Source organism: Neodiprion pinetum, chromosome 2, assembly GCF_021155775.2.
Source record: "Neodiprion pinetum isolate iyNeoPine1 chromosome 2, iyNeoPine1.2, whole genome shotgun sequence".
Classification (NCBI taxonomy): domain Eukaryota; kingdom Metazoa; phylum Arthropoda; class Insecta; order Hymenoptera; family Diprionidae; genus Neodiprion; species Neodiprion pinetum.
In genome coordinates this window covers 26,389,970-26,403,353 of record NC_060233.1, presented here as the reverse complement: position 1 = coordinate 26,403,353, position 13,384 = coordinate 26,389,970, and the positions used below count along the sequence as shown (strand labels likewise).

General features: G+C 38.3%; 1 protein-coding gene and 1 long non-coding RNA gene across 8 annotated transcripts in view; one reads left to right on the top strand and one right to left on the bottom strand.

Moving 5' to 3' along the window:
* Positions 1-13,384, top strand: part of Lar (tyrosine-protein phosphatase Lar) — a 464,266-nt gene that overhangs the window by 159,734 nt on the left and 291,148 nt on the right. The window lies entirely within an intron of this gene.
* The window catches only part of LOC124213104 (uncharacterized), an 84,302-nt gene that overhangs the window by 3,113 nt on the left and 67,805 nt on the right, over positions 1-13,384 (bottom strand). Inside the window, exons 3-4 of the long non-coding RNA XR_011176300.1 lie at positions 9,812-10,076; positions 8,956-9,113 (exon numbers count right to left, since the gene is read on the bottom strand). This is a non-coding gene — a long non-coding RNA (uncharacterized lncRNA). The remainder of the gene's footprint in view (positions 1-8,955; positions 9,114-9,811; positions 10,077-13,384) is intronic.

Sequence of the window (13,384 nt, the reverse complement as noted above, 5' to 3'; positions counted from 1 at the left end):
TCAACTAACTTTGATAATCGATTGTACTAATCGAGAGGCAGTTCGATAATTTGGATTCTCCTTCATTAATCTCACTTAGAAAATATCGCATACCTTGCATTGAAATGAATTTTAGTCAGAATCGCGAAGCGATGAATCAGCGGAATCTTTGTACTCGGTAAAATTGTAAAGTATAGAAATCTCGTAGCTTAAACAGAGTGAACGATAAGCGTGAAACGTAGGTTAGCTTAGTCGATAGATTTTAAATTCAGCTACTATCATTTCTCTTGCATAATCTTGTGTGTAAAATTGCTTGAAGTCAGAGGGCTAGGATTCAAACTGTTTGATTAAAATTCAGCGTTAACCAAATAATTATTTCTCTTATCTCGCTACAACTTTGATTATTTCCATAAAGTTCGAGTAGGATCAAGCAGTTACATCAACGGTGAAACAGATAAATGCCTACAGCACTGATCGTGAGTGATCCGTGTCCGATGACGTTTGTTTGGGGATGCCGAGTGTGATGGACAACCACGGCTCACGTCCTGGTTTGTAGTTAGAAAAACTCGTACTCTGCGGTTTAGGCACGACAGGCTTGGCACTCTGTTGCCCAGTGATGTAAAGGGATGCAGCTACCGTAGATAATCTACCCGAGTCCCCGATAAGTGATAGAATGCAGCTTCGGTGTTTCTATTCTATCCCAAGTGTGTGACAATGCAGTGACGGTAGTTCAACCTGCCAGAGTCAGTGAACGTAATTATTTATTTAAACAGACTGTTTTGTGCAGGCATGACGCAGAACCTTTTCTTCCCGTCGAAAGTGGAGTTCCTTTTATTTTTTATCAATTTAAATCGTTCTAATCAAGAACAAATACTTCACACTACACTGAGAAAAATTTCATATGTTACAGTAACTGGAAAAATTCAGTAAAACAGGTGTCGTTAAAAAACTGTTTGGCTATTGTTGGAATTACGAAAATCGAGGTACGCGTAACCATTTTGCGCTATCGTCGATCGTATTTTGGTAATTGCAACGCAAAATCAGTTTGTGAGGTTTACTCTACTTTTTTAGTTAAACAAAGCTTTAACGTCAATTTATTGTTGCGCGAGCATTGAATTTTCGCAACAGTTACAAGAAAATGTACCAACAGTGAACGTAATGAGAAAGAATAGTAACGGACACTAGACTTTCCGGTAACAGCTAGAAAACTAATTTTCATTTTCTACCTAGAACTATATTTTTCGATTGTGGTAAAAAATGAAAATATTTAAGGACTGACCGGTAACCGGAACTAAAAATTTCTCTCAGTGTAACGAGGTTTCAGCGGTGAATTTGAGATCTAGATATGGCAGTTATTCAGAAACATGCCGTCGTACCAAGCCAAAAACAGCAAGGTTTTTGTTTGGTGATCGATTTTTCTAAGTCACATAATCAACGTTCGCGTAAAGCTTTTTCTCTGATTCTTAGTTTTTTTTTTTGCTATTCTCGTTAGAAATAAATTTTCTTCGTATTCATCTGGCGGCCATTCGCCACCAGCAAAGATGGCGAAAAAATTCTTAGAACATTACTTAATTTTTTCGTTTTCTGCAGAACGTCTTTTACAACTTTCAAGTGTCCAGGCTTTGCCTCGCTAGCTGAGAGTCAAGGGTTTGACCGCGCTTGGAATTTCCCTACATCTGGCATTTATGGCGCGACGTGATCCTTACATTAGCCTCGAGTCGGGGGCGAGCCTACACTTTTTCATATTTTTTCAGTAGTCTTCGTTGCGCTCTCGTAACATACGCATCAAGTAGCTAGCTTCATTCTTTTGCCTTCTGTACCCTCATCAATCAATCGTGTAAATTCGGTACCTCGTTTGTTCTCTGTTTCAATAAAGCATCTATTAATTTCTTGTTACCGTTAACCATAATTATCGGCATCAATCATTTCGCTAATCACTCTACAACTTCAAAATTCAGTTTTTGGCTCGATCAAAATGGTGCAAAAACTCACTTGTTTGCTGAAAAATTTGAATTAGATTATTTTTAATATCTAAAATGTCGGAAATTTCAAATTATGTACGTGATTCTAAAAAAGATGTTGAGACAAAGGTCAAGATTTTTTAAAATAAGTGACACACGTCGGTGTATATGGCTTTTCTGCACAGATACTTAGTCGGATGCAAAATTTGAAAAAATTGTCTTCGTAAAACAGTAAAAAATCGAGGCCTCGTATGTAGACCAGTCCACTAATTATCGGTCAACGATCAGCTCCCGAAAGTTTGATTTTGCTGCGATTTGGATATGTTATTGTATGTATTAGGTATGGAAATTCCCCAGTTTTTAGACTTTCAAGCTTTGTTGTTAATAAGGAATTCGTTGATTAATTCTTTCATTTTTGGGAATTGAGTCTTTTTAAAAAAATTTCCAAGATACTGTCGTCAGAAGAAGAATTTGACCTAACATGTTTCCTTTTGCAAAATAGTCTGAACGTTCCGACTATCATGTCCGTTTTTCGATACATAAACAGGAACGCAAAAAAAAAAAAAAAAAAAAATCAACTGTGGCTCTTCATTATATTATTACGATGTTGATTCCGCCGGTAATGCAGTTCGAATAATTCCTTGTTAAGGTAAAATAGAAGATCCAGAATAATTCGTAAACTGAAGGAAAAAAAGTCTAACCTTGATATCCGCTGTTTGAAATTGATAACCTATTCATTGCACGGATTAGCTTCCATGCTTGAATATTGTACAATTAAGTGTTGCCAACCAGACGTGATACCGTCAGTGAGATGCGGCTTCAACATCGTTTATTGTGCACATGATTCTGGATTACAAATGTCCGGAAGATACGTCAGTGTGATTTTATGGCTCTGAGTACCAGGTGGATATCTGGAATTTTATTGGGTACCTTGGAGGTATTACAGCGTTTCGTTAGAAATGCAGCGAGCAGCGTATGCTGAAAATACGGTGAATCGTGACGAACAAGGAGGGTAGAACGAGTACTTATATAAGGTGGACAGATTAGGAGAGAGTTCGCGATTTATTTGTGATCGAATATCGCGTGTATGTACATATGTCAATTGGATCCGGTTCCAAGGAAGAGTAAAACGACGAGGATGACAACGACAACGAAGAGCGAAAAAACGAGGTCGGAGAATAGAATTTTATCCCTTGCCAATAGCTAGATTGTGTCTTAAGAAGAGAAAATAAGAAGGAAAAAGACAAAAAAAGACAATGAATCGAAGAGTATTCGAGAGATAGCTGCAGGAAATCGGTGGTTCCTTCTCCTTCCCCCTTTCCTCTTTCTTTTTTTTTTTTTTTTGCTCCTTCTATCCGTCTTTCAATCCCGGCAAAGAAACGCGATTCGTTCGTCGAATGAAGTACAAATGAAATAAACTCGAAACTAACGCCCGTTATTCTCGTTTTACGGTCAATCCACTTTCGCTAACGCTGTTTCGCCTTCATCATTCTCTCGGTACGAAATATCATTCCGTTGACTGTAGCCGACCAACGAGAACCTGCATATCGCCAAGAGGCACGCTGTGTGTGACGATACATATATACATACATATATATATATATATATATATATATATATATAAAGATATAGAATAAACTGTGAGAGAAAGAGGGAAAGATAGCGAAGTTCAACGAACATTTTATGACATATACTTGGTGGCGTTATCTAAATCTACCGCCGATAAATGTTGGGAAATATTGATTTTGACAATTATGTAAAAGTTACTGGTGTGTGAATTGGATTATGAAACAGTTCAGTTAAGTTGAAGATGATACAAAGGGAGACTTGCGAAATTCAAAGTAAAATAAAAAGCAACGATATTGATGCGACGAAAATGAGGTGACCCTTTTGGGCGGTGCCTTGATTTTGCATATATGAAATCGGGGACACGAGTCTAGTTTTTTGTGAATAATATGCTAGTCTAAACAACATAAACTACACGTACCCGCATAACTTTGAGTAAGGGCAGTCAAGTGGTTTGTCAATTTACGGCATGGGTCGAAAAGTCGAAAAAGTTCGGCTCAGATTGTATTATGCGAGTGTAGAATGCTTGGTATTTTCACTGCCAGTTCGAAATACTGTGAAAGTTTGCAGGTTGAACCTTAAAAATGAACACGTGAGTTTTCGTAAATCTTTTTTTTTTAAATTTACTCCTCCAGCAATATTTATGTACTGGTAGTTCTCGTTTAATTTAAAAGGGTTCTATATTCATATTCTAGTAGTCGATTCAAACATTATTCAGACTCATTCTTTCGTACGTGACAAGAATACATTAGCGAATTCAAAATTTGTCGAAACTTTTTTTTTCCATTCTTTCTAACACGAATTCAGTAGTTCAAAAAAACTTCGTAAACGTATAAGGATAGGTCGAGAAAAACTTTACATACACACTTAGTCTGAATTTCTATTCCCTAAAATTCTTTTTCTATGTGGAAAAGATCCCTCGATCTTTATGCAAAGTAGATTTAGAAAATGGTTTCTGATGTCGCCAAAAAAAAAAAAAAAAAACCAAAAACACACACACACAAAAAAAAAAAAAATAATTAAATGGACTGGAGAAAGCCGAGTGGGAATATCCACGGGAAGTTATTTGATGATGCGAGACTGAGAATAGTAAATTATACCGTACATTCTAGTCAAATTCGACCACGACTAAGTTTGATCACCTCTCTTTAATCCATTTTCCCTTTCCTGTATCACTTACATTTTTTTTTCGATACTTATTCATCGACTTCTAATCTCAATCTTTCAATTTTTTTAATTCCATAAAACCCACGCCCTCGGTGATTTAATGAGGAACATCAGTATGATCGATTGTCGGTTTGAAAAATTGACAAACGAATGACGTTTGAGGTAACAACCGTGAATCCGCCTGTTTGAGTTATTCGAAACAACGTCGTAAAAAAACGTATCGAAAATGATGCATTTAAAGTAAAAGGCTGTATTAAATTGTCGTGGAATACCCTATGTATAGGGTTTTGCTTGCGTTTCCGGTTATACGTACAAGTGAAACTCGATTCCCTGCCGCGAAGCTCTAGTTGCCCTTAATTAAACCGCTAGACAGTGCAGCCTGTAGACGACGGTGCAGCCCGTCGAGAATGAGTCGTATACACATCGGTGTGGGTGAAGGGGAAGTAGTTGGCTAGGATAGGTACGAAGGCATGTGTGCCGAAGAGAAAAGCTTCATTCTCGCCTTAGGAACAACAACGGACGAGTCTCGCTTTATATCTAGGTCAACCGTGAAATTATGAAGCTAACAAGTGTTTTAAGAAATTCTCTAGTGTTTGCCTCTCACCGCGCGTTCATCCCGGGGAAATTTGTTCACATCCGACACCTTTTTCATTTTTACTTTCCCGCTATCTCTCATTATTTTTTTTTTTATTCTCTTTCTTCGCGGCTTTCCGTGGTTTTGTTTTTTGTTTTTTTTTTTTCAACGTTCGATCGTCCTTCTCATTCTTCTCTTATTCATTTACCTCGTCACTCCCTTCACATATATGTACACATAAATATAACACCAAATTTTGTAAACTCAGCACTTCTTTTTGTATTATATACAATTTCATCGCATAAGTTGAATGCGTTTTCTTAACTGTGTGCTAACTTGGGTGCACGGTGTCATCGATACAAGTAAAACTAACTCACCGACATTTCTTGTTGTTTAAATTTAGAAATTTTTAACCTGAGTAGCTGCTAATATTTGTACCGTAATGTTGCTTCACTTTGTGAGTGGTAGATAATTATTGTATTGGTAGCAGACCTGGTTACGACTTTCTATTTTTTTACTTTCTTTTTTTGAGAAATTTGTCACTACCGTATGTATCCAATTTAGCCAAAGGTAATGCAGCTACGAACTTCTTTTCAATCAATTCAGGAAATATGTTATATAACTTTGGATCTTGATTCCTCAAGTTTCATATTTCATTGCCTCATAAAATGGTCCATATGAAACGAAGGGTAAAAATATGCACTCTCTCAAAGCTTCAAGCACTGTATATTTTAGCATGTTATTATAATATTCTGACTTATAGATGTAGCTTTAACGAATTTCCGAGATAAGAAACGCGTGTAATAAATATTCTAATATTAGAATGCTCCGAGAGTTTCCTTATATGCGCGCTTCTCTTCTTCGATCATTTCAACTTTATTCGAGGATACCTTATTCATTTAGAATAAAAATTCGATAAAACATGACATTTTTGCTGACGAAAACTTATACACATATTCTCCTTTCACAAGACATTCTTCTTAATCATAAAAGTAACGTGTTGTTTCGGAAAATTTTGAAAAAAATATATATTACTGACAGAGCGGTACCGCACCTGGAAAAACTTGAAAACCTGAAAATTTCAGGGTATATAAAAGGGGTCATGGAAAACCTGGAACTGTCAAGGGATTTTTAATTTGTTCATGTAAAAAACTAAAAATATCAGTTTTCCGTCATGGGAAATGGAAATGATTTTTTGAGGTAACAAGTTTACTTCATAGAGAAAACAAATTGGCTTAAACCGACTGTCTTGTACATTATATTTTTCTTCAATTTGAATTTAATTTGAACCGAACAAAGTTAATAAGCTGAACAATTCAGGTTTTGATAATTTACTAGAACCGGGGAAATGTCAGGGAAAACTGGGCCTTAGATTCTGGATAACCTGGAAATGTCATGGAATTTTTTTTCGCAAAAACTTGCGGCCACCCTGACTGATGATAAAATTTTAAAGTGTCTGGCTTTATTTCGACTTGGAACGAAAACTACTTACTTTATTTTAATGAACTGTGCACTGTTCCGTTGTAGACATTCTAAAAAAAAACGCCTGCACATCGTTTCATCCCGATCCCTGAAGCTGAATCTGAACAACACTAGAATCAATCCAACATCAAATTCGAGAACACTTTCCTTGTCATTTAGGATCGTAGTTTTTATTACTACGTAAAATTTTTTTATTTACACGGATGTTCGCCAAAAACTTGAAGACTACTCGGTTGATTTGCAAAATTCTTTTCCCAACGGATATCGTTATAAATATCGTAAATTATACGTTGTTCAATGTAATTGGGATTTCCATTGCCAAATGGCAGCTGGAATTGAGGCAAAATTAAGCCCTTTCGTGAAATGTAGGAAGCTTTAGAAATATTCTTCCGCATGGCGTTGTCCCGTCACTGTCTCCCGGGCATCCTTTAATTAACTACACTAGGTGAGGAGGCATCGCAGACCGACGAGCTGAGGTCCGGCCTTTCTTTCGCTTCATGGTTTTACCGGCTCTTGTCTCTTGGCTCTTGGCTCATGCCTCTTGGCTCATGGCTCTTGGCGGTGCGGGGACGAGAGTCGGGGACTTGGACGCGGATACGCTGAACAACCTGCCCGGGATCTACACCTTTCTGCCTCATCCGCTCCCGCTTGATCGTCCCCAGGGTATATTTTCGACATCGCTGCGCCTGCGTACTTTTTCCATTGTGTTGCCAACCCCCTTTGAAATTTGCTTTATATTTCAGTATGGTTCAAATTCTAAAGTGTAATGTATCATGCAAAGGTGCAGCTTTGTACGATTATTCCTTAAGGTTCACACCGGGACAAAATAATCCCATGAGATGTTAACTGTAAATTTCATACGAACAACATCCAAAATAATCTGATTTGATCCGAGGTAAATAATGAAATATCGTAAGAAACGTTGATTTTATTCTTTTTCCAAAAATTCTTATCTTCATTCCGTAGTATGTATGTACATGTTTTTTTCCTTAAATATATATCTGTATAAATTTTTAGTTAAAAATATTGAAAATTCAATGAGTTGTGATTTATTGAGTAGAATGAGATCAATTTTCCGGTGTTTTGTCGTTGCATGAATGTTGTTTTTTTTTTTTTACTCAAAATTTCATTTTGCTAAAGATAATTCATTTGCCTTAAAATATAACAGTTAAAGAGTATCCCAGATTTTTTTCAAGTTGTTTGAATACATATCTTCGTTTCTACGCAATGGTTTTTGATGTGGGGTCTCCGATGAACCTGGTGTGTGACCAATGTTATGCATAAGAGGTGTGCAGCATAGGGGTTATTGGTACATACTCACTGAGAAACATTTCATTTGTTATAATAACTATAAAAATTCAGTAAAACGGGTATCGTTAAAAAAAACTGTTTGAATATTGTTGGAATTACGAAAAACGTGGTACGCGTAACCATTTTGCGCTATCGTCGATCCTTTTTTGGTAATTGCAACGCAAAATCAGTTTGTTTGTTTTATTCTAGTTTTTTAGTTAAACAAGGCCTCAACGTCAATTTATTGTTGCACAAGCATTAAATTTTTACAACCGTAACAAGAAAATATAGCAACAGTGATCGTAATGAGAAAGAATAGTAACGGATACTAGACTTTCTGGTAACAGCTAAAAAACTAATTTTCATTTTGTCCCTAGAACTATATTTTTCGATTGTGGTACAAAATGAATATAGTTAAGGACCGAGCGGCAATCGGAACTAATAATTTCTCTCAGTGCTGAAAAAAATTAGTAAAACTTAGTGGGTTAAGCTTCCAACTGCGTGCTTTTTCGGATTCTCATGCATGCCGGTCATCACAAGTTTCAGCTACCAAACTCGGCTTATGATGCATATTTTTTCGTTTTGAATATTTTTCAATCAAGCTCCGTTTCAAACGATCGAACGGCCTTTTGATTCGACTTGGTAAATAGGCGTAAGTGTGGAGAGCGTTTTTGAACTATACCCTGCAACACAGTCTGTGTGTATGTTCCGCAAGCAGTGACAAAGTTGATACTTGTTAGTGTTCCGGGGCGTAAGGATTGTAGCATTGGCCGGAGGACAGAGTTCAGAACTTTGTAACTGAATAAATCGCGTTGTTAAATCAATTGGGCAGTTCTGAAACCGTTCCCCGCCAATTTTCTCCTATTCAGTATGATACACAGTAGCCGGTATATTGGGGTTTTCTCAAGAGGTCAGCTTTCCCGCTCAATTTCCTACCGTCGAGTATTTCATTGTCCTCGATCCGCTTCCCAGCTCTCAGCTTATCGCAGTCCAATAAGCCTCGCATTGCGATAACAAGATACAATTATGCCGTCTATGTTTTGACCCTCTTTGCCACCTTGGCTGTCCACCGCGCCCTCCCTCCTCTCAGTCACCTAAAAAAGGAAGATAAAAAGCTCGATAAAGTGGATTTTCCTGTTATTTCGTTACGTTCGGTAAATGTGTTTCATCTTTCATTTATTCATTTTGTAGCGATCGATGGTGTAATTCGGACAAGACTTCGGACTGACTTAATTCAAGTGGAGCCACGGTTGAAAAGAAAACTCTACATCTCCCAATATCTGCAAACAAAGTCAGGGTGCAGATAAATGACACCTTAATCAAATTAAGATTGATTAAGACGCACTCCAACGAAGACAGTTCCTTGATAGACGTTACAATTTTTCTAAATTGATTGGATAAAAGCTACTTGCATCACTGGCACTCGAACGTTGTGATAATTGAAACACCACAGGGTACACTGAACGCCTTCAATTTCGTTTCAAATATTATTCCACATAGTAATTTTTTCGCACTAGTCGTCCGATAAATCGGTAAAATATCAAAAATCATGCAATTGATTCTACTTTCCACTACGCGCGACCTTCTCTTCGTTTCATACACTGCGAAGTTAACTACTAATCAGCACCCGTGTAGGCACGTATATAACGTGGTAGGATGCAGTTCGATGTTTCGCGGTGTTATTCATCAGCGTGAGGTATACGCGATCGCATCGAACATACACGTCATTGGGAGATGATTAAAGTCATTAAAGCTCGGGTGGCTAGTGACGCGATTCTCTGCCTCCTCGTACCTCGCTTCTCTCCAACCATATCCGTCCCCATTCATCCCCGTTCACCTGCAGCAACCGGTACACCGGCCTCACTGCATCCAATATTGAGCCTCTGGCTACGGTGGTCACGCGGTTTAGTGGACAATGTCGTCAACCGGCTACCTCAAAAACCTCGTAACCCGGATGCTTCGTCGACACTGCCTCCCGTGCGTGTTCGTAATACGTCCCCTTCGTATGATGCAGGAAGCCTTCTCTTCCAACAGGAATCGTGACAAAGTCATTGATGCTAAAATGAAAGAGAAATACCGTTTCGGTGAAAATACTCATGTTTCGAGTCAAGAGTATCTGTTAAAATTTAACACTCTACTTGATAACTCCAAAATATCACTTTCGGCTGGCTCATCGAGGCTGGCAATTATTCCCCCGACAACGCATCTTAGCGATTGTAATTTTGCGTCTCAAGTTGAAATTACTGTAAACTTAGTTGACCCATTGGACAATCGTCGAATCGATATTCAGCCATCCGATTTTCACGAGTTTAACATTGTCTTGGAATAAGAGAATTAGTTCTTGATCTCTACGCTTCAAGTAATACTTGTATGATTCAATTTCCTCTCAGCTCATGTTCAGGTACTACGGCCATCTAATCTAATTTCATGTAATCCAGTAGCTGAAGATTTCATTCTGGGAAAGAATGAGAGCAAAGAGAGAAAAGCAAACTCACGTAGAAAGTGTAACAGCATTAAGACGCAGCGTCTGCAGGTTACGTGATAGACCCACTTGGTAACATGCATATGCGTTTTTACTCCTCACAATGCTCTAGGACCATACGGTCTAAAGATTAATTTGTAATACTCGACTTTTTCCGTTTTACCCTCATCTGATTACCGACAGATGACTACGATCTCGAAATATTCGTAACCAGCAGCGAAATCCTACGTTCTTAACTCAACATTGAGCCTACCTAGGAACTAGTTGTCAGCGGGTTTCTCCTGGTACACGAATTCTTCCCTCATGGCGGTTATTAAACTCAGGTTATTGTTAGAAATTAGCCGCAGGTGCCTCTTTCTCTCTGCTCCTCCTCTACTGTTATTAAACTACCAAAATACCGGCCGACGGACGTTTCCAACTCGTGTCGTCCTGGCGGTGGTGGGTTGTTGGAAGAATATATGTCGGCGCACCGAGCCAGGATCACTCCACTATATAAGCTTTATTGTTTTGCCGCGTTTGCTGACGCGCCTCAAATTAGTCCGCGCTGCAACCTAATTTCAGGTTTGCTCGAACCTCAGGTTTGCACAATTGACCGAATTCAGTATAGCCACGGATTGTAGATTTTAGTGTCGTTGTCGGGCTTGCGAGTTTTTGAAAAATAAATAGCGATCTATCTTCTCTGCCCGTACGCAAAGTTATCGTTATCACTACTATGTATACATGATTGATATATTTATCTGACCTGATTAAAATGCTCTTATACGAGCATCAAGAAAAAATGGTTTTTTTTTTCTGGACATAAAGAATTGGGAAAAAAGTTGGAACACTGACATAAAGGTGGAGCGACCGTCCTTCGACTAGCTTCAAGATTCTACCCGGAGAGAAATTTTTAGTACCTACCGGTTTTCGCTCAGTCCTTGACTATTTTCAATTTTTACCACAATCGAAAAATATAGTTCCAGGTGCAAAGTGAAAATTGGTTTTGTAGCTGTTGCCAGAAAGCCTAATATTCACTTTTACTATATTTTCTTGTAACTGTTGCGAAAATTTAATGCTTGTCCAACGATAAATTGACGTTAAAGCCTTATTTAACTAAAAAAGTAGAGTAAATCGAAGAAACTGATTTTGCGTTGCAATTACCAAAAAAGTATCGACGATAGTGCAAAATGGTTACGCGTACCTCGTTTTTCGTAATTCCAACAATATTCAAACAGTTTTTTCAACGATACCTGTTTTACTCAATATTTTCTAGCTACCGTGACAAATGAAATTTTTCTCAGTGTACCGACTCGAAACTGGTATACCTAATCAATTTTGTTCTCACGTTGAAACCAGAAAATTGCCAATCCCTAAAGAAGGTAAAGCGCGGGACCCCAACGGGTGAAGCGAAGCGTTGGTATTATTCATTTTGGTATCTGAAATCTGAGGTAAATTTCGCGGTATAGCTGGGATGAACAAGCGGCGCGTGCGACGACGCAGGGCTGGGTAGAAAGGGTGGGTATCGCATAATGGGGGCGTGGTGCATTGGATGGTCGTTACGTCAGCCGACATAAATAGCCGAGCGTTTTTACACCGGGGAATATGATAGGGCACGCGTCACTCGGCTGGGATTCTATATCGCTTGGCAAAATTCCCCCGGAGGGCAGGGGTAGGCAGCTCGCGTCGGTGGGGTTTGATACTCAAAAATGTAGGTGAGTGGTCGGCCGGTCCCAAGCCTGAGGGTATGCCAACCCGGCGTTGTGCCACCTATACGCGCATATCGAATAACGGGCTGAATTTAATACCCTGCATGAAATGCACGCCGTACGTTCTACCAACGCCATTTGTTTGGCAAGCTCTCAAGAACTTACCAACATTCGTATCGATCATTTTATAAACATACACTTCTCTGCCCGGGTCAAGTTTTACCGCGATATGTCGGTATCGTATAAAGGAAGTGTACACTGAGAGAAATTTTTAATTCCGGTCAACGCTCAGTCTTTAAATCTTCTCATTTTTTATCACAATTGGAAAGAGTAGTTCTTCAATTAAGGGTAAACGGACTGAATTGTTAAATTCAACCGCTACCACTCGGTATGAATATTGTATACCAAGCGTGTTTTTCTAGCGCTACAAGTGCTCGCTGCGATTTTTTTATTCTTTACAAATCTCACGAATCAACTAATCTTACCAATTTATGGCAATACTTACGGACATTAACAGCGAATACATGTGCGTCTATGATATTTGATTCAAATTGTTTTGTAATGCATGAGATTTTATTTGATAAGATGTGGCACAGACGGCTGGATTATCTCAGTTTTAATCTTTTTCGAAGCAAAAGATTTTTTCTTTCACTCTTAAGCCGAGAAAATAACAGAGAATGAAAAAGAAAAACGCGGGGCGAAAAGGGTAGAAAAAATCGATGTCAGTGAATAAGACGACGACGAATGAACCCATTTTATCTCAAGTCCCAGATCCCACTCGCCCTCCGAGTCTCTTTCTTGCCAACCAAGCAATGGAAAAAATATTCATTTTGTATATTTATTTATACATAAAAAATGAAAATTCCTTCGACTGCTACTACGTGATAATGTTACTCGCGAATGGTTGGCCGATCAAAAAAAAAAAAACTGTTTATTTGTCTTTGAGTCAATTCACCTCTCCGGGCAGCGGGAATTATACTCGACGCAATTATCAATCAGCAGCTCTTATTGGCATTACATTTTATGTGTTCGTTCGAGCGCCGTGTCGTCATTCGAGGGTTCTTTTGTGTTTCTATTTTCTGTTTTGATTTGCACAAAATAATTATACTTTTATTTTTGCTGCTATTGTTGATATTATTATAGTTTTTTTTTTCTGACGAATACATTCGTAACTTCGTCAAGTGTTGGTTAAAGCTTT